Here is a 21,007-nt window from a genome sequence, read left to right as displayed (position 1 = left end):
GAACAGCAGTTTCTGTAATTCCTTCTGATGTTAGTGTTGTCTATGACATTGTGCTACGGGTGACTAAATGTTCCTGTAGGAAGAGAACATGTGTTAGTGTTTTGGAAAGATTAGTAGATTTTGAGACATGTTTGCCTTGTTTTGGTAGACATGGTGTATTAGTGGTGGAGTTAATTTACAATGTGGGATTTTGAGCATGAAATCAACTGTTTTGCCAATTGTGTGTTGTGGGTGTGTTGGTACGTTAAGAGTTCAGGAAAATTTTTAAAAGTGTTGAAAACACTGTCATAGCAATCGGAAAGAAATGTATATTTGATCATTCTACATCACTGCTGTTGGTTAATATCTGTATGTGAGAGCAATGACAGCCATGTAATCTTACAGTTGGAACATGGAGTATAATAATTAATGCATAAAATGCTCAAAAGTAATATATCTTAACGATACATGTCTTTAAGTACAGTACAATGTCCAAACCTGGCAGAAACAAAATGCATGCTCAGCGATTTGAACCAGGTGTTGTATATGAAACAGACCGAACTGTGTGCAAAAGATTGCAAAAGAACACAAAAAAAATGATTTTGTCATCCCGTCAGTGATATGATTTGATCATACCTCTTCCTGGCTTGAAAATGAATCCATTTCTGGCACTAATAATTCATAATTATTATTAATTATTAATAATTCATTTTCTTGTTTTTTTGGACAATGATATTATACTAATCTCTGCAGGCTGTTCTGAACCATATTCTTACAACTTTGTCTAATGCTGGTAATTTGAGAACTTTACAGCACCTTTTCCAATGCACATGATACAATTTGCTCACGAGAAAAATATTTTCCTCAACAGGACCATCTGAGTATTAGAGAAGGAACTTTTTTTGACTGTTTTAATGAATCATGTAACCTGAAAAATGAACCAAAAAAACAACAAGATGCTACAGGCTACTGATGAGCAGTTATGATGTTTATTACATTCACATGATCACAATCTTTTAATGCATGCAAAGGGTTATCGGAAAAAAAATTAAAAAAATAACTAAACAGAGGTAGGCCTACAAATTTTACAACTCTTTTTTTCATTTGGTTTGTCAAAAAAATACACACGATTACAATTTTACAAAAGGTTCTCTGCAGAATGTTTAAAATGGTGTATGAAAAGTTTTTTTTTTGCCTTGATACTATTTGATACATATTGATGGCAACTTTGGAATGCCTCATTACACCAAACATTAGAGAATTATAATGCTTGTGTGTGTGTGCATGCGTGTGTCTGTGTGTGTATGTGTGTGTGCGTGTGTGTGTGTGCGTGTGTGTGTGCGTGAGCATGTGCGTGTGTTTGTTTTTGTTAAATAACCCTGAGGTGCAGCTGCAGCTTTTATGGGGAAGACTTGCTGTTGCTATGGCAAACAACAGTGCGCCTGTCAGATGAAACACTACCCAGTATGTTTGTGTGTGTGTGTGTGTGTGTGTGTGTGTGTGTGTGTGTGTGTGTGTGTGTGTGTGTGTGTGTGCGTGTGTGTGTGTGTGTGTGTGTGTGTGTGTGCGTGTGTGTGCATATGTGTGTATGTGTGTGGGTCTAACACAAAGACTTTAAGAAACCTTTTTTTAATGCACACAAAAGTTTTAGTTTAGTTTTTTTGTTTTGTGCACTTTGTCTTCTCACATACACACACAATGCAGGTGTTTGATGTCCGCTCAATGAATCTCATGCCAGACTAATGTAATTAACTAAAGCCATGGCTGTCTCCAGCTCTCACTTTAGGCAGTAGTGAGCTGGAGTGAGTAATATGCGCACATCCAGGCTCTGTAATTGGGTTTGTGCACTTCCAATTTCAGCTCAAGGATCTCATGGAGAATAATGGCATAGAAGTTTGGCCATGTGCACACACTCACTCTTTTCTTTCTCTCCCTCCATCTAGGTTGACAAGCAGAGATGCGATAAGAGGATGAAAGAGGTAGAAAAAGCGAAACCATGAAAAGTCAAAGGTCAAGGGTGTTTTGTTCAGCCACATCTTGTAAATTCTGAACATATTACTTTAATATCTCAATGCAGACATGTGCCCCACAGTGGGTTTATTAGTGCTGCAACAATTAGTTGATAAATGAATCAGGTGATCAAAAAAAATGAATCCGCAAGTACATTGATAATCGAGTGCACATTTACTGGTTCCAGCTTCTCCAATGTGAGGTTTTGCTGCTTTTCTTTGTCACATACTGTATGACAGATCAAACTGATTTTTGCACTGTTGGTCCTATTAAAATAATGCAATATACAGTATTTGTTTTTCCCTACTTTTTGACATTTCATTGATAAAATGATAAATCAAGAGAATTATCCACAGATAAATTGATATTGAATATGAGTGTAAGCTTTATTGGCCGAGTGTGTGTACACATACAAGGAATTTTAATTGTTTTTGATGAATTTACTACACAGTACCAAGAACAATTTACAGGAAGTTAGAAAATACAGCAGCCAAGGACGGCAAAGCTGAACAAAGATAGGTACAAATAAACATAAAACTATAATATGCACACGGGTAGTTAATAAAAAAAGTGTGGATATGTAAATACATAGGCATAGAAAAAAGCAACAATGACAAACAAAATACAATCGCTGTACACAAGTGAAATGTAAACAAACACAAACCAAAAGAATATATATTTAAATATATTACATCAATGTATCTTTTGTCTGTGTGTGCGTGTGTTGTTTTTGACATTTTGTATCCTTTATAGTGCTTTGCATGTAGTGTTTTATCATACAGTCTTGTCAATGTGATGATCCAACCGAGAGAAAAGGGGTCAGTCTCTCTGCTCCGGTGCGCGTCCCCGCGAGTGTCGTGCTGGCGGGGTCTTGCGGTCCCTCCTTCCCTATGCTCGCCCCCCGAGGCGCGTGTCCGCCGCGGCCCAATGTGTCCGCCAGGGGGCAGCTGTGTCTCGGTCTGAGGCTGCGCCGCTCCCGCTGCATCACAGAGAGGAAAATACCACCAGATGGCGGTTTAGGATTGCTGCTCTTCTCTCAAGGCGCGGTTCCGCTCGCACGGCCAATTTTCAATATTATAATACTCACAATATTAAAACGATAATCGATTTATTATTTTGGAAGGTGACAATTGATTCGGCGATGTTCATTAAAGGTGAGTGTCTTGTGTTTTTGTCGTGTTTTGTGCAGTGGGAAGGGAGACGGAGCACAGATTAAAGATGGTGGACACAGACAGGAGAGACTGGTTGGTTGGGGGATGGGCGTTAGCGGCTAACGGAGGTGAATGTGCTTTCTCTCTCTTCCTCAGTTACATTATAGCCTAGCAGAGCCATTAGCTAGCGGGCTAGCGCCACATTTTCGGCAATACAACTTGCTAGAGGGACAAGTGGTTGTTTCAGCTCTGGCCCGTTTAGCAACCAATTTCCATCCTGCTCTTGAGTTTGGCTTGTCAACAAATAAAGAGCCATGCGGTGTGACGTGATTTCTGTTCTTTGCAAAGCAGGAATCACAGCATCCCCTTCTCTCGTTTGCACAGCCGTATTATGATCGTAGGTTACAGTATTGCTCTCCTGCCGTGCAATGCTTTCTTTGGTTATTATCGTCATCAACGCAAATATCACGTTGTTGTTGACTTTGTTGTTCTTAACCCCGGGTAGTTCTGTTTTTCTGCACACACAGAGATATACAATGTGAGATACGAGATGTATCCCTCGTAGCTTCTTTTCTCGTGTCAACATCAGCATCCCATCTCCTTCTTGCCTTCAAGTTTTCAGAGTAGTGGTGACTTTTCACACGGCTAAAGAACATGTTGCTTTTTAATGAATGACATCAGGTGGATGCTTTTCAATATGTTTGCAAGTATGGACTCCGTGCATGTTAAACAACATTATTATGGCGCTTCTTTCCCATTCCCGCCCCCTTCTGTGCGGGAAGCAGGCAACACTGAGTGGGGAAACATGAGTCACATTAGGGGGGATGGGCTCCACCAGCCAGCCCTACACGTCTAAACTGGCTCTAATTCTGGCCGTCCCTCCCCTCTCAAACTGACCTACGTACAGCTCACCCTGCAAAGTAGTTAAGGACAGTTCATAGTGGGTCACGGCGTGCTTCCTAGCAGTGAGCATGAATCTCAGATTGTTGCATAACCGCTTTGTTTACAGTCAGCCATGTGATTTTTTTTTTTCGTGCAGGCTGTCTTGGATTGCAATCTGCAGCCTGCTTGCCTGCCAACTTATATTACATTATTACTCAGTGTTTCCACCCCATACTGCACAGCATAGCCACATTTCAATTATTCTGCAGTTCAGCAATGTCAAATATTGTGAGAATTTCATTTGCATGTGTTGATGCAATTGATGATGGCTCTCTGCAATGATTTTAACTTTTTTATGTGCAAATATGTGCAAGTGTTTTTATTCTGAAAGCACATTTAAAATGTAGCTTCTTTGTAATGGATTAACCGAATATCCTCATGATATATGTCATTCTATATCATAGAAGAATATATAGAAATGATTTTGCACCACCATTGAGAACATTTTAATTGCTCAAATAAACCAGTTATGTTTTGGTCAGCAATTAAATACACATTGCGTAGCTACTTTTATTAAATTATTGCAACAATCATATACAAATGAAATATTGCCATAAGCACTCATGGTCATAGATTTGCAGCATTGCCCAAAATGATCTTAACACACCCAGTGATGTTGAAGAGTAATGCATAGCTATTTCCCACCTCTAACATTATATTGAGTTTAGTTTTCATGAAATGCCTGTATATTGGTTTACTCTTATTCTTGGCTCCAGTCCAGTTAGAAACTGAAAGTGAATGTTGTTTATTTATTTTTACTTCCTGTTACAGTCAAGTGTAGTAGGGAGACTACTATTTGGCATGATTGTTCAAACGGGTCCTGTTTTATTGCCATTTGGTCATTTGCACAGTATTCTTAGTCTTCCCATGCAAAACAAGTATTTGGGTGACCTACCCAAAGAGGTCTGTCCCTTCTCCCCAAAATAGTTTTGTTTATTAAGTCTTCCTTTTACATTTTGCGTTTAAACACTAGAACACAAGGCTGGGAATTTGTTAAAAGCGGTGCTAGAATTGTGTCCTTGTGTAAATCTGTATGGACAGGAACAGATGAGATGTAATGGGAGCTCTGTTTGGAAACTTTAGAGTAGACCTGCACAGGTAACTAGGTGAGCTGAAAATATCTCGGTTGCTCATTTATTGCATCATCAGGATCCTCTGGTGTGATATGTTAGTCAATTGAGATCACACACACACACACACACACACACACACACACACACACACACACACACACACTATGACCTTTGCCCCTCTTTCATGTAATGAGTCACAGCATGTTCTGATGCCAGAGCACAGTTATAGATATAGTATAGACATCACCTTCCCAAATTGCTGGTTTAGATATATTCACGTTAACGGGAATATTTGGTCTGATGCCAAACAGAGGTGCTCTGTGTTTTAGCTTATATTGAAGAAATAACCACACAGTTTTTAAAATCCACACAGTTTTCATTTCATAAATATTTAGTTATACACCAGATTGTTGTTACCTTGGGGTTGGGAATGTTTGAAGCTGGCACACAGTCGCTTTTCCTGCAGAAGTATCTAAAGGTGGCTGATGTGGAGAGCATGTCATTGTATAAACCAGAAATGGTGAATCATCCCTCCTCCTTCCTCTATTCCCTTAATGCTCGGCTCTTTGCCCTGGCTCTTCCCATTATTAGCCTATACAAGACAGAGGTTATTATACCATGGTACTTATTCCTAGACACATACTGTAGTTTGTTGTCACTTTCAAAGTGAATACTGGGTAATAATAGATATGTAATGTGGCTATTTGTTTTGAGGAGAATTGGTTTTTAGGCTGCTTCTGTTAAGAAAAGCACATGGCTTCTCCAACTGTTGCAAAGAAAATGTACTTTACACATCCTAATGAAAGCAAGATACTGTTTGTCTTAAGGATTTTAAACACAAAGGTATTGAGACATATTATTTGACAGTTAATCAAATTGGAAAGAGCACACCTGGATTCTGTATTAGTATTCGTGCCATATAGGCCTGGTAGTTAAGCTGGAGACTCTCACTGCTCAAGTGCAGTGTGCTTTTTGTTAGAGCCATATGCTCATAATGATACAGCTCAGGAGATTATGTAATGGGTTTGACATTTGTCAGAGGCAATTACATGGTGACCTTGATTCAAGATGTTGGCTATAGAAAGAACAGTGTTTCCTCTTCGTATTGTTGTCAAATTTGGGGCGGCTTTCAGCACAGTCTCTTCAAATCTCTGTTTAATAATATTTTAATCATATAGCACATCTTTACTTAATGAATCTAACAAGAAAAATAAGTGATAATTCCACATTCACAATTATGTATATGAATAATAGAATGAGGCAGATTTGGGCCAACATCCCAGCAGTGTCCCTATAATGCATTGGTGTGATGGTGCTATGGCATAACACGTATTTGTTTGTTGTAATTACTCAAGCATCTGCATTTTCTTCTTCTTGGGGAAAGCCCAGAAGCCGGCTCATGTTAATAGTCAAACACACCTGCCTGCATAACACTTTTTAAAATAGTTTTGTCACTCTGATTTAGGGTGTTCCCTGTGATGTGGTTTCCTGTTGTGTAATTAGCTGCATTGCTGGTGTCAGACCTGCTACTGTCAGTTTTGTCTGTGCAGGGCAGCTCAGTTGAAGTTAGGAATAGGAGTGCTGTAAAGCCAAGCTGAATTTGATAACTTAACTCTAGGCTGTTGCAATTAGGTCCAGCAGCAGGTCTGAGCATTTAAATACAGTACATAAACACTATATTAGTCACATTATATAAAGTCAAATTAGTTAAAAAAAAAACACCCAAGTTGCACAGTTCTGTTTTGCATTTTTGAAAGCTAGACAAATTGAATTGTTGACATGGCTCTTTTTTTTTACAGTTTCATAGTGTTAACTGTACATGAATTGGGACATGTACATAATATTCTTTCATCACAGCCTCATTGCACAGGTATGAATGTTGTCAACTATTGATTCGGACCTTTTAAAACCCATTACACTTACACAGAAAAGTCACGCGCCATTAAGTTAAATTGATTGTTTGGAAGCAATGCCAAAGTGTAAAGAGCTGCTGGCCACGACTATGTGCACTTAGGTAGCTAAGTGCACATTTGGGGATATGGTACGTTGCAATACTTTCACTGTAAATGCTTGGTAATTATAGATTTTCTGCATTCAACTGCGATCACCAATACTGTCGTAACTCAAGAAGTACAACACGGTAACAGGACCAGCTAGGGACCACAGCATGTGCATTGGCTGGGAAGTCCATGTTTATACACACATCTCAAAATGCATCACCTGGATTTCCTGCAGCACCACAAGAGCTTGTATGCTAACTGCTTATGCATGCTAGCTGTGTTTTACCAATAGTTGGGGCTTATCTTTTACCACATGGCAAAAACTACCAGTGGTAGAAATTGCCATGCTGAAAGGAAAAATTGCATGGTGTAAGATAACATAGTAATGCAGTGTTGACATAACGAAGGGCCAGAGAACATGATGACAACAGCTTTAAAAGGGAGTCAATATCTGTAGCAGAGGGTATTTGTTTTTAATGATATTACGTTGTCAGGTTGAGCAGTAATGAGACAAGGTGTGTGTGTGTGTGTGTGTGTGGGTGCGTGTGTGTGTGTGCGCGTGTGTGTGTGTGCGCGTGTGTGCGTGCAATCTCTCCCTGGTATTTCTTCACGGCTCAGTGGTTTCTCGGCTGAGCAAGCTGCCTTCACCTGTAGCTGATGCACAGGCGTTTGCTGATGCAGCCAAACTACCGACTGGCAGGAGCTGTTAGTGTAAGGATTGGGAAACAATCCCTGATACTGATACTTTAGTGTAATTGTGAGTCTCAGCATCACAAGTTGACCCTTGGTTCATTGTATAGCTTTACTTCATGTATAATGTTGCAATCTTAAAAACTGTAGTTTTCTTGTTAGCAATGCCCCAAATGAGGCTGATCGAACTCCTCTGACTCAACTGGCCTTGAAACTGTGTGGTTAACTAATAGTTTCACACTGATCTCGTTAAACAGATGTGGAATGTAACACAAGTCACTTTTCCTGTGCTGTCTTTTGAGGAAAGAAAACCAAGAGGTAAAAAACATATACAGTGTATTATATTATATTTTGGCCCCCACTGGGTATGCATTAATTCAACACAATAGACGGCATCTGTATACGTAGATAGAGACTTTATTTCAATACAGCCTGTAAGTCAGTAGCGTCAGTGTTCCATCATAGGCAGTCTTTAAACAACAACCTATGTTAGCTTACCTGCTTCTCTTATCTAACTTAACATGAAACAATAAACAAAATATAAACAAAACAAAGCCACCAATTATAAATTTACCACAAACATCAGTTTGCAGGCTAGATAGCAAGCTTGCTGCTGCATTAAACGGCGTGTATATGTACCAGTAGTTATCACTGCTTTCCTGTTAGACGCTGGGGTGGTCCTTACTCTTCAATACAACCAACAACAACACATTGTCTGCCCATGATATGTAGGCTATATGTATACGTTGATGTTATTTTTCAATACAAAAAGGATGACTAAATGTGATTTCAGTTGGTCTTGAATCAGAGTTTAAGGCGTGGATGTACTAGCATGATGTTGTTACACTGCAGTCAACTGCGATGTGGATACTTTTAATCTTCAGAGCACATATATACATGTACCCGTTTTTAAGTGAAGTAAAAGACATGTTGTGTCTAGTTGTTTCAATAATGCAATATTTTTCTTGTATTTAAGTCAAGGACCTGAGTATTTTCTCCACCGTTGCCTGAGCTCCCATAGAAGCTTAAAAGGAATCCTAAATCTCATCCACACAATTGCTCGAAGGGCTGTAGTTCCAGAAAAAAAAAAAACACAATGCTAAAATAAACAAGGTAATTACTGTAATTCTGACATATGGTTTGTGATAATGTATTTATTAGGTATCAGTTCACCTTGTTAAAGCTGACTGCAACCACAAACTTTCCTCTTACTGGCAGCATAGTAAGAGAAACAATGGGGTGTTATTTCCATCACTTGAAACACATCCAATAAAAATGCCAAAGCAGCAGTCTTTTCACTTTATTATAAAGGAATGAAATCACTGCACTACAATCAACCCACTGGCATCTGAACGTAGTGTTATTTCTGGAAGTGTTTCTTCATGAAATCAGATGGATTTTTTGGGTTTGTCTTAGTGAGAAAGTGTTGCTCCTGCCTTTGTTGGGATTGTCAGCAGTTCATTTTTGTATTAAATATTTTACAATTCAGTGCTTTAAAGTGGAGCTTCGAAGTGTGTAACACCCTATGAAAGACTTAGCCTCAGACAGGCGGTTTAAGGAAAAGACTGCCATCCCGCCCCCATGTAACGTAATGTAACAACACACTATAATATAGTTATAAAAACATTTTAAGTGTGTAATATTGTCTTTGTTAATAACTATAACTCCTCCTATGAGACATCTATAAGTTGGTGCTGGTAGAGCCGGGCAAAATATCAATATTATATCGATATTCGGATCTGAGACTAGATATCATCATAGATAGATTTTAAATATCTTAATATTGTTGTATGACATAAGTGTTATCTTTTCCTGGTTTTAAAGGCTGCATTACAGCTAAGTGATGTACTTCTCTGAATTTACTAGACTGTTCTAGCTGTTCTAATATGTGCCTTTTCCACACTTAGACATTATCTCCACATCACTAATGATTATTTATCTAAAATCTGAGTGTGAAGATATTAAGTTAAAGAACCAATTGCCAACCCTAGAATATCGCCGCAATATTGATCTTATGGTATTTAGTCAAGAATATTGTGATATCTGATTTTCTCCCCATCGCCCAGCCCTAGATGCTGATGTATAAACTAATAAGGAATTTAGTTGAGTGGCTACAGTGCATGCCACATATCTGTAAGATCCAATTCCAGCCTTGTTGCATGTCATACCCCACTCTCTCTCTCTTCCATTTCTAGTGTGCCTCTACATTGATTTATTAATGTATACTGTTAGAAAAAATGAAAATGGCAAAAATAGCCTAGTCTAAAAAGAAAATTGAGACTATTGCACCCAAGACATAGAAATGCTCAAATAAAATAATCTGATTGGTAAAATAACAAGCAAATAGGATGGAATAAAAACACCAATACAATTTAACAAAGTAAATAAAGACAAAACAAAAACATTTTAATGGACGGGTAGGTTTTTTAATTTTACATTAAAGATATCAACACTTTCAGCTGCCTTCACATACTGTGGCTTGGAGCATAAAAACAAATACTTTTCATTTTTGAGCTTTCTAATTCTTGGGTGGAAAGAATTCCTTTTGGAGCTTCGGCCAACAGTTAGGTCGGGAAAGTCTTTGATTTGCTTAGGCATCGATTGAGATTGTATTTTTAATCTCCTCAAGGAGTTTAGTCCACATTTTTTAATTTTTTTTTGAATGGAAAAGAGAGGTTATGATAAGTTATTGATCTCTTTTGGGGCCATTAAGAGTTCCCTTTAGATTTCAAAAGTAGAGCTTGATATCCTGCTTATAGAGTCCCCGAGGGTTGATGTCTGGGCATAAGTGAATTCTCGTCTGTGCTTTGGAGGGGATTAAATTGTTATCTGGTGATTTACGTACGTTAAGAGCAGCCAGATCTATCTTTGGCACTAGACCAGACCCACAAAATCCTTTTTAGGTGTCATTTATACACACGGGCTTAACAACCAGCTCCAAGCAGCAGCAAATACCATCTCCTCAGCATCGGCTGTGGCAGTGCGTGCCTCGATGGTTAGTGTTATTTGTACACACTTTTACTTAATATTGATTCGCTGCCCTGTGCCAAGTCATTTCTGTGGCTGTACAGAGTGGGAATGAAGTGGCCGCAAAAACAACCAAACATTTCAACAAACTGAGCTTCTAGACAAAGCTTCCTCACAGATATGGAAACTGTGAACGTGCCAAATAGTTATTGGTTTTGGATGCAAACCTTTCACTATGTAGAAAAACAGACAAATTGACTGTCTCTGCATTAACAATGGAAGGCTGGAAAAATAATTTAAGTGCACAAATGGGAAAAGGACTGTGGCAACACTGTTATCTGGTGTGCATGGTACATGTGTCCATAGATTACAGGTGAATTCCACCGAGGTGTACTAAAAGTGGAGATGTGGCAGGCTAGAACTGTTCACTGTTCTGCCCTGAGACATCATTAGTTTGTATCACTCATACCCCATCTGCTCTTTCGCCCTGTGCAGAGGGGATTAAGGGGTTTCCCTGCCTGCACTGGCTGACTCCAACAGATTATTTACCCATAAACCTCTTTCCTTATTCCCCACTGACTGCATATTATCCTGCCAGCATTATCCACATGTGAGCCAAACACTCCTTACAGTGTCAGACAAACCCACTGCTAACAGCTTCCTAAAACTGTTGGCAGTTGTGGTCAAGGTCAGCCCGGTTTGCAGAGCATCTGGCTGATGGACTTTACTAGTTTCCAGACAGTTACTATACAGCCGAAATAAGTACTTTTAAAATAGTGAAAAAATGTCCGTCACAAACTTCTTAAACCCAAGGTTTCCTCAACTTCTTGGGTTTGACCAACAGTTCAAAAAGATATCAAATTTACTATTGCAATGTTTTCAAAGTAATGAAACAATTATCAAATGACATCCTTTGCATTTTGTTAAAGCTGGCTAACTGCTTGACCAAATTTGCCCGGCACCACTCAGAAGTAATGACCGGTTTGTTGTGTGTCCGAAACGCCCAAACAGACCCCAGTGGACGAAACTGTTGTGTGTCCCCCAGCAGGACAGGTTCACATAAACAATAACTGACTGTCCTACTCGTGTGAATCCAGCATGTTGCTGTTCTGTTTTCGCTGTTCTATTTCCCTCCTCCTCTTTGTCTCGCCATTTGGTTCTGACACCTGGCTGGGATTTTTTTTGGGACTTCCTCCTTGAAGCACAGCTTTAAATCAACCACCTGCTTCAGTCAGAAGCATTTATTCTGAATCCCTCATGCTGTATCTGGGCAGTCATTATTCCCCTCAGCTGTCAGTGCATTATTGCTAGGCTACATGATTGTTTTGTTTTTGTTGCTTTGAGATCTGCCTGCTCAAATTAGCAGGCTTCTTGCACTCTTGTGAAATCTTGACGTGCCGCTAGATCATTAGAAAGTAATAATGGGTGTTAGGATTAATGGCCTCCGCAGTGAGTGTGTGTCAGTCTGCGTGTCTGTTTATGAGTGTGTCCTTCCTCTTTCTCCCCCTCTATTAGAAGTAAACATGAGGCAGACTGAAAATGTGGGCCAAGGTGAGAGAGGGAGCCCAGACAGATGAGAGAATGAACAAATTAGTTTTTGTTCTTTTTTCACCCCACTCCCTCTCCTGCTGCTCTCCCCCTCTGTGCTGCTGTCACACTTTCTACCCCTCTTTCCCCGCTCCTCACCCCCTCCTCCCATTTACCCCCTCACTCCCTTCTAACCCCCTCCCCCCCACCACCACCTCTTCTGGCGGCTCCATTTTGCGTAGCTGCAGCTGAGCAGGCAGCCATTGCACAGAGAGGGGGAGATACATTGCTTGTTCTCTGCCTTATTTCTTTTATGCCATTCCATAGCCTTGCACCTTTTATTCCTATGATCTATTTATCCTTTATTCACAGAGGTAGTTCTCAAGAGATTAGGGGGGGGAAACAATTTTTCTACAGAGATCCTATCAGTTTGTGTAGTTCACACAGCATCCCTCCCCTCCCCTTCTCTTTGCGGAGATCAAGCTTTGTGTTCTGCAGAGATCTAACATACAGTAGTTTGTGGCACTAACAGATGGCTGCGTGTGTGCGTGTGCGTGCGCAAGAGCGCGTGTGATTCTCCGTGTCGGATGGGTAATCTCCCGTGTGACATAGTCATAATCTGGTTAAACCAGACGGCCACAGAGGGCCTCATATGGAGCTAGAACAGTGACAGTGACCTGTGATATTGAAAATAAAATTTGGCATTGAAAAATGTTGAAATGATATATAAAGCTCAAACATCAAAAAGTAATAATCTCACAATCCTATGATATTATTTCACTTTGACATTTGTTTGCACTATGATGGTTTTTCAATGTAAATCTATACTCATAATACTTAATCATAATGCAAACAAATGTTAAAGTGAAATAATATCATAGGATTGTGAGATTACGTCTTGACGGTTGTGTTTTAGATATCAGTTGCACATATTGCAGTGCCAATATCGGTTGCTTCAATGGCAAATCTTATTTTCAATACCACAGGTTACTGTCACTGTTCTAACTCCATAGCCTCAAGGCTCTTCCACATTACAGGGCCAAGGCTCTTTGGTCACAGTATGTATGGATGAGAAAGTAAAATTATTGTCTTGATGGTTCAGCTCGTAGCGCTGGCCCAGTGGGACCATTTGTGATTCAAGCTCACAGCTCAGGCTTGTTAGCCTTTATTGTGAACAGGTTTGGGAGCTTTCTGATTCCTAATCTGCTTTCTTTGTAGTTCGTTCCTTTGCACATTTGTTTTGACTTTGATTATAAATCTGGACTTGAAATTCCGCACTCACTGGAAGGAAAAAGATTAAATAATCTATGGGTGGAAAACATGTTCTCACATCTAACATGGGATCCAAGGAAGTAGGGGCTTACTAGGGCTGCAAATTATGATTTTAATCATCTGACAATCTGCTGATTACTTCTTTGATTGTTTGGTCTATGAAAATCTAAAAACAAAGCCAAGACACATTTTCCAACAGTCCACTGCTGACGTTACTCCACGTCTGCTGCATGCGCAAACAAGTAGGGCCCTATGAATTCTGTTTTTTTTTGGGGGGGGGGGCAACAATGGTTGCCAATTAATTCAACTATATGGTGAAACATGGCCATCCTTATTTTTCCTTTCTGTAAGTCAAACACCTGCAGATCCAGAACACATTCTCCACCTCTATCGCCTCACATCTGTTCAGGAACAAATTCAGTGTTACATATTTTCCAGGGATGAGGAGCTAACAGAATGTCTTTGTGGCAGCGGAGTGATTTTGTTAACAGGAACCCTTTAGTCTTTAACGTGACTACTGTCAAGTGTACAGTATATGAGGCACCCTAATGCTAAACACTGTTGGAGCAAATTGTGCTCAGTGTAATTTAAAAGCAGTTTGACTGACTACCTATGGCTGACATAATCACCCATCCCTATTTCTGCCTTGGATCATTTTAAACTACATGCTTTTGAATTGTGCAGAAGCAAAAGGGCACATATTTCAATAATTGTTATTCTGGGGTTGTAAAGGCGTTGACATAGGGCTGTAGTACTGGAGTCCGCACTCCAGGTGCATTTTTGTCTCGAATTGGCTTTGTGGTGCTTACCCACTGTTATTACCAGCTCTACTCAGCTAAGCCCATCTCGGCTGCGGTGCCCCGTCCTCCTTTTTCCATTGCAGATTTTTCCATTGCAGGCCGCCTCATGCCTGAGGCCAGTGTGGCTGGTCTTCATAGCGAAGCCGCAGGAAATTGCTGAGACCCAACGCGACACACACACAGAACGTCAAAGGTGTGCTGTTTTTGATTCTTGGCATGTGGCTGTTGCCACAGCCAGAAGACTTATTGTGTCTCATAAGAAGCTGGAGGCAGCTAAAAAAACCCACCGCAGGCTAAACTATTGTTGCTTGCATTGATGATTCACTGAGTGATTAGTGACGATTCTCTCTGACCAATCAGTAGTCAGCAGGCTTTCACTTCACCTTTTGGTATCAACTCGGCTAACTTATGGCGGTTTTCCACTGCGTGGTATCTACTCGACTCGCCTCGGCTCTACTCGCTTTTTTTGGTTTTCCATTACGAAAAAAAGTCCCTGGGACCTGCTACCAGGTACTGTTTTTAGTACTACCTCAGTCGAGGTTCCAAGTGAGCTGAGGCGAGCCCAAAAGGTGACGTGGAAATTTGCAGACTGCTGGTTGGTCGTCCCTTATCACTGCGTTTTTAGCAAACAAGAGTGTGGGGTGTGTTTCCAGAACAAACGGGACATGGTCTAGACCGAGTCCATCTCTATATGCTTTCATTCCAAAGTAACTTCCTCCTTCAAAACAAAACCGTTGATGAAGTGCACCTCAGAAAACAGGTAGTAGTTTAATTTCAAATCCATCAAGAACAGACATTGAGATTGCATATTCACCAATCAATGGCAGCGAGCACTTTACAGCATGTGCTAGTTTGAATGCATCATCGTACCAAATTGGAGCTGTCCCAGCTCTGCCTTTTGCAGTTGACAGAACTTGGCTAATTTTGCTTTCACAAAATATTTTTACAATTACTTTATAGATAAATAATCATCAATAATGTCAATATGATGACTAATTGGGTAAAGGTAAAAACAGCTAGAACAGTCTGGTAAGTTCAGAAAATTACATCACTTTACTGTAATGCAGCTGATTTTAAATCAGGAAAATAGCATTTATGCCATATCACAATGTCCACAATCTAAGATGATATTTAGTCTCATATTTTGATACTGATATAATATTAAAATAATGACTAGCCCTAGGATGGCCTCAAAGCTCTACCTGATAAAATGACATGAGCCAGTCTTAAAACTGCCCAGTACAGGCTGTAACTTAAATTATCATACATTTCCTAGTGCAAATGAAGCAAACTGCCCGTAGTCAGTTTGCTTCATTTGCACTAGGAAATGTATGATAATTAAATGACGGCAAGACTCTGACTATAATTAGTGTACGCCGTACCCTGTTTTTTTTTGCTATCTCGTTTGATAGATTTTTTGCATAGTCCAGTTTCTTTCTGGGGTTTGAATCTAAACTAATGCCCCTAAAAGGTCCCCTGTGTCTTCTCTGAACACGTCAGTAAATAGGCCTAGTCTTAAGTACTGTGTTTCTTCATCACTATGGAAAAGGCCTCTCAGTGTTGTTCTCTTTCTTTGTAGAATGAATAACACATTTCCTGCAGACTGCCACACCTTTCAGACATTACCCAATTAACACCCTATCATGTAGCCCTGATGTCAGGCTGTTGCTGTGAACCTAAAGGCTTTAAGCACAGTGTTATCTGTATCGGATTTTTCCCATTTGCTAGTAGGGGTGCAAGATATATCACCTCAATATCGTTATCACAATATATCGAAAGTGCGTCCCGTCCGTCTGTTGTGTGGCTTAGTTTCGTTCAATTTAGAGGCTGCTTGAAACACTATAATGCCCCTTGCACATGTTAGTGCACAGGTCCGTTACGTGTAGCATACCACATGTGTGCATAGTTCAACAGAGGGACGGTGTCAGTGAAAAAATTGATAGAGACAACGAAACCAAACTAATGAGAGAACCGAAAGAAAAGTTGTGTCCTGTTCTCTTTATTTACATATTACACAATGTCCAACCAGTAAAACATGTCCTGTTCTGTAGACATTTATTTATTTATTTAGGTTGGACCAGTCCAATATGACAGTCAATTGAAATAAACCTTGTGTTATAAAAAAAAGTTTAATTTAAGAAATCCGTTCTCACGTAACTTTTGTACTTTTACATCTTTAAAATATTGAAATGAATATTGATATTACAATATTCACAATCGATATTGCAATTTCACATTTTGTCAATATTGTGCAAACCTAATAGCTAGATGCATGCCAACATACTGCTTTAACTTTCAACTGAGTCAATCCTCTTTATGACTTTCTCTGATGTTTTGTCTGGCGCAATCAGATGCAAGCATGTGGAGCAGGACTCCTGGCTGAAGCATTTTTCGTAAAATACATGAGGAGCAGAAAGGTCTGGGGTGAAATATGAAATATTGAAAGTGGGCATGTTTTACTAATCGTACGCTGCATGGACCTCGCTGGCCCCGCTGCCCCAGAATGTTAAAACTGAGCCGCTTGTTTCGAAGTGAACTGCTGACTGGATGTTGGCCATTCGCCATAATGTTGTGTAAAACAGAAAACTCCCCTGATTTACCAGTTGTCCTCCAGTGTCCAACAGGCACTATACTATTACAGTTAATTATAGAAGTACATCATATGTCACTTACAACCACTGTTGCCATTCACTGTGCCGCTAAGCGATTCCTGTGAGTGCTTCTCCTTTTAATCATATTTGCATAGCAGCTTACAGCTTCTCATTGAGTCTTAGAGACATAGTGCATACGACCTTGGCCAGTTTATTGAATCAAATCCAAAATAATTGATCTTAGTGTAGCTGTTAGAAAAAATATCTCTGAAACCTGCCCCTGGCACAGATGCATTGTTTGGTTACATAGGCTGCTTGATGTAGTTAATAATCGCCAATTGGCCATCCACAACATTCCTGGATAGGAGAAAAATGGGCTCTGGTTTATTGGCATTTCTTTAATCCAATCACATTCGTCTTTGGCGGCGCTAAGCCCCAGACGCAGCAACAGTGCCGCTACAAAAATAGCCTCGGGAAGGAACTTGTTCTGGTGGATCATGTGTGTGTTGAAAAGTTGTTTTAGTCGTGCAACAGAAAACTCTGATTGTACAGATAGTTAGCTGTCTGGATTTCACCTGCTTGATTAAGAAGTAGCCTATATACAGTAGAAGAAAAAAGGTGACATTTGTTATTTGTTTTTTGCTGAATTTTGCTAGCAAGAGATACGTATTTTTTCTTATAAGAATTTATAAAAAAAAGTCAAAAGAATAGTTGTGTAAAGTGAAATAACAGATGTTATGCAATAGTGTGACAAATAAAGGTCTGAGTTCACACAAAGGGTGATAAAACTACAGGTAATTATCAGAGTAAGGTGTGTGGAAACTGGCTCCTTCTGAATTCTTCTCCAGCTCTGAGCTAAGCATGCAGCAGTCTGACGTCTGACTTGGTTGCAAGCTATTTGTCTTACAATCAGCTGCTGTGATGTAAGGTTTCTCCTTTGTGGCATTTGTAGAAAACAGCTATTTCAGCTCAGACATACAGCATTTGCTGAGTTCTTGGTGCTCTCAGAACACGTCTGAAGGATTGCCTCTTTCATTTCTCAGTCATGGGATTACTCTTGAGGCCAGCAGGTGCACCGAGAATCAAGTTAATTAAAGCCATTTAAATCCATCCAGGTTAACCTAGTCCACTACCCTCGAGCGCCCAGCTTTCACCTCTGGCACTGCTGCAGCACTCTTCACGGATAAACCACAGATGAGTGAAAAGCAGAAGCACCTCACTCTGCCTCTTGCTCCTTACAACATCTTAACAATGTCATAAAGTGTGGTGGTAAAAGGATATCGAGGAGACCACAGTGTGCCGGCGAGGACAGGAGATAACGCAGCGTAGTTTACAGTTCCAGATAACAGCTGAGGCTAATGTGAGTCAAATTCTCCACAAGCCAAAAGCGTCGAGATTGTTTTTAAAGGAAAGAATAAAAGTTGTAAGTGGCCTGAAAAGCATAAAATTACTTAATTTTAGTTCTATACTGGTTGCTATGGAAACCGACCTTGCAAGGACCAGGGCTTCGCAGGGGTTTACAACAGCCTTTACTATTTGATTATGTCAAATCATTGCACAGGCCACTTATAAATGTAGCCACACAGAGAAACGAGGAGTGAACTTAATGCACTTGAGCTTGAGCGCAATGTAACATCAGCTCAGCAAGTCAGCAGCAATATAGTGGGACAAAGTTAAGCAGCTTCAGCGTGCACCAGCTAGTCAGAACTCTGCACAGCAGCGCTAAGCCTATGGCTGTAATATAAAAAGAGAATAATATTACTCAGTGTCTTCTAGCTGAATTTTCTTCAGCCTTATTTGAGTTATGAACTCATCAACAGTTTATTTATTAATATAGTTGCTTTTACGCTTATCCAGCTTTTGTTCCTTTTGATAAAATTATTTTCTTGAGAGGCAAATTGTGGGTCTATGAGAAAATCTGGAGGCCATTCGACCGGTTTGTAAAAGAAGAAGACATCGGGGAGCTGCTACTGTGATGCCGTCATATAATTTGCTTACTGTTTTCTGATTGTTTTAGTACGGCAGAGGCTCTGAGAGAAATTGAGAGACCAAGGTTGAGTTAATGTCCTGATTCTCCCAGCTTCCCTCACAGAGTCTCGGAAATGCTGCCAAGGAGATGATAAATTGTTCTGAAATGGGTCACGCGGGAAACACAGATCATCATGTTCACATAATTACTATGTATCTTTTGGCTTTTGAAGCTATCAAGTCCATTCCTGCAAACATCCTGACATGTAAGAGTAGAGCTGCAGAGATTAGTCAATTCATCGATCAGACTATCAATGGAAAAATAATTGCCAACTGTTTTGAAAATCTGATTTAATCAGTTAGGCGAATCCAAGTATTTTTTATGCAAAAACAGCAACAAAGAAAGCTTTTTTTCTGTTTTTATGTAATATAAAACTGAATATATTTGTGTTTTGGACAAAAGACTTTAAGACATCATTTTTTACTTATAATTTGGTCTATATAATTTATACTATATAACTATATATATATATATATATATATATATATATATATATATATATATATATATATATATATATATATATATATATATATATATATATATATATATATATATATATATATATATATAGAGAGAGAGAGAGAGAGAGTCCGATTACTTGATAATGAAAAATAAACGTTAGTCACAGTGCAGCCCATGTGAGTAATTGTACTCACATCTTACCCCGCTACCCTGAAGCTTGGATACATTTCATTTGGTCTTAGGGAAAGTAACTGGACCTGGGTGAAAGCCCCCTCCCTCTGGACCTCCCTACCCATACACATCTGTAACTGGGCTGGCCTTGACACTTTCTCACCACAAAAGTGTCTTTGACTACCAAAAAAATCGCTATATAAGTACAGTCTTGTGCTTCTTCAGTTTCAAGTTTCTCAGCAGAATTAAGATGTAAGCAAATCTTTGTGAAATGTCTGTTTAGCTGCTCATTTTGTTCGTCATGTGTGTTTTCTTGCATTTTTAATGAGAGTGTTGAGAGCTGGGAGTCCTCTTGACAACCTTTCCTCTATTGGAGCTTTAATCTCTTTGTGCTTTCACCAGCAACACGCTTTGATGTTTTGGGCCGGCTACTTACCTAAGGCGACAGAAACACTGTAGCATAATTAACATGACAAGAAAGGCATTCACTTGCAAACAGCTGGCGACTGTTTGACAAAACCCACTGCGAGCCTTCTTCTCTGTGTGGCCTTTCCACTCCGGCTCGGTGAATCAAATTAATATTACTTAGTGGATTTTACAGCATGAGGATACATTCATCACTGCCAGGTTGTCTTGAGTTCTTTGTTTTTCCTTCTTACAAGTCATTTCCATATAAATGGCCACATTTTTTTTTCTTCCCCTAAGTAATCATTTTTTCAATTATTTGTTGTTGTTTTTTTCTACTTTGTACTTTCCTAAATATTCCTCTGATAGGTAGCCCTGTGCCCAGTTTTACTCACCAGTGTACTGTTGCACCGCGGTCTCAAATCCTGAAATATCAACTAAGACAGAAATAGAAATTGAGTCTCGATTGGCTATATTGATGGCAACACATCTGGTAAGACATGTACAGTATCTGGGCAACCCTCCTTTTTGAAAGTCTTAGCTTTTTCCATGCTGATGTCATTAGTCATGAATCACATCTTGTGGTCTAAAAATGTAGTCCGCGGTGTGAAGCAGGTGCTTTCTTACACTCTGTCTCTAGAGATAACGGCCAATTATAGCAGATGCATTTCAGGTTATAGTTGTCAGAAGAATAGGGCCATTATATGTGTGTGTGTGTGTGTGTGTGTGTGTGTGTGTGTGTGTGTTTTAGCAAAAAATATTTGCATGAGATCTTTACAGTATAATGCAAGTGAAAGCAATCATCACCTTATAGTTACAGCCTGCAAAATCATCTTTGTTGTGCTCTAAAATCTCTAAAAAAATGTACTACTGTGTCAGAGATGTGCTTCAGATATTGTATATGACATACAATCCACATGTTGTTTGTGCACAAT

General features: G+C 39.6%; 1 protein-coding gene across 2 annotated transcripts in view; it reads left to right on the top strand.

Moving 5' to 3' along the window:
• The first annotated feature begins 2,926 nt into the window (after positions 1-2,926).
• Positions 2,927-21,007, top strand: part of stag1a (stromal antigen 1a) — a 43,880-nt gene continuing 25,799 nt past the window's right edge. Inside the window, exon 1 of one of the 2 annotated variants that reach the window (XM_034857846.1) lies at positions 2,927-3,142. The gene's annotated coding sequence lies outside the window, so the exon portion shown is untranslated. Of the gene's footprint in view, positions 3,143-16,809; positions 16,829-21,007 lie in introns of those variants that run through there. The other variant, XM_034857847.1, reaches the window with a different exon arrangement.

Source organism: Etheostoma cragini, chromosome 20 (genome assembly GCF_013103735.1).
Source record: "Etheostoma cragini isolate CJK2018 chromosome 20, CSU_Ecrag_1.0, whole genome shotgun sequence".
Taxonomy (NCBI): Eukaryota; Metazoa; Chordata; class Actinopteri; order Perciformes; family Percidae; genus Etheostoma; species Etheostoma cragini.
Note: the sequence above shows the minus strand (reverse complement) of the source record. Positions and strands in the feature narration are given on the sequence as shown.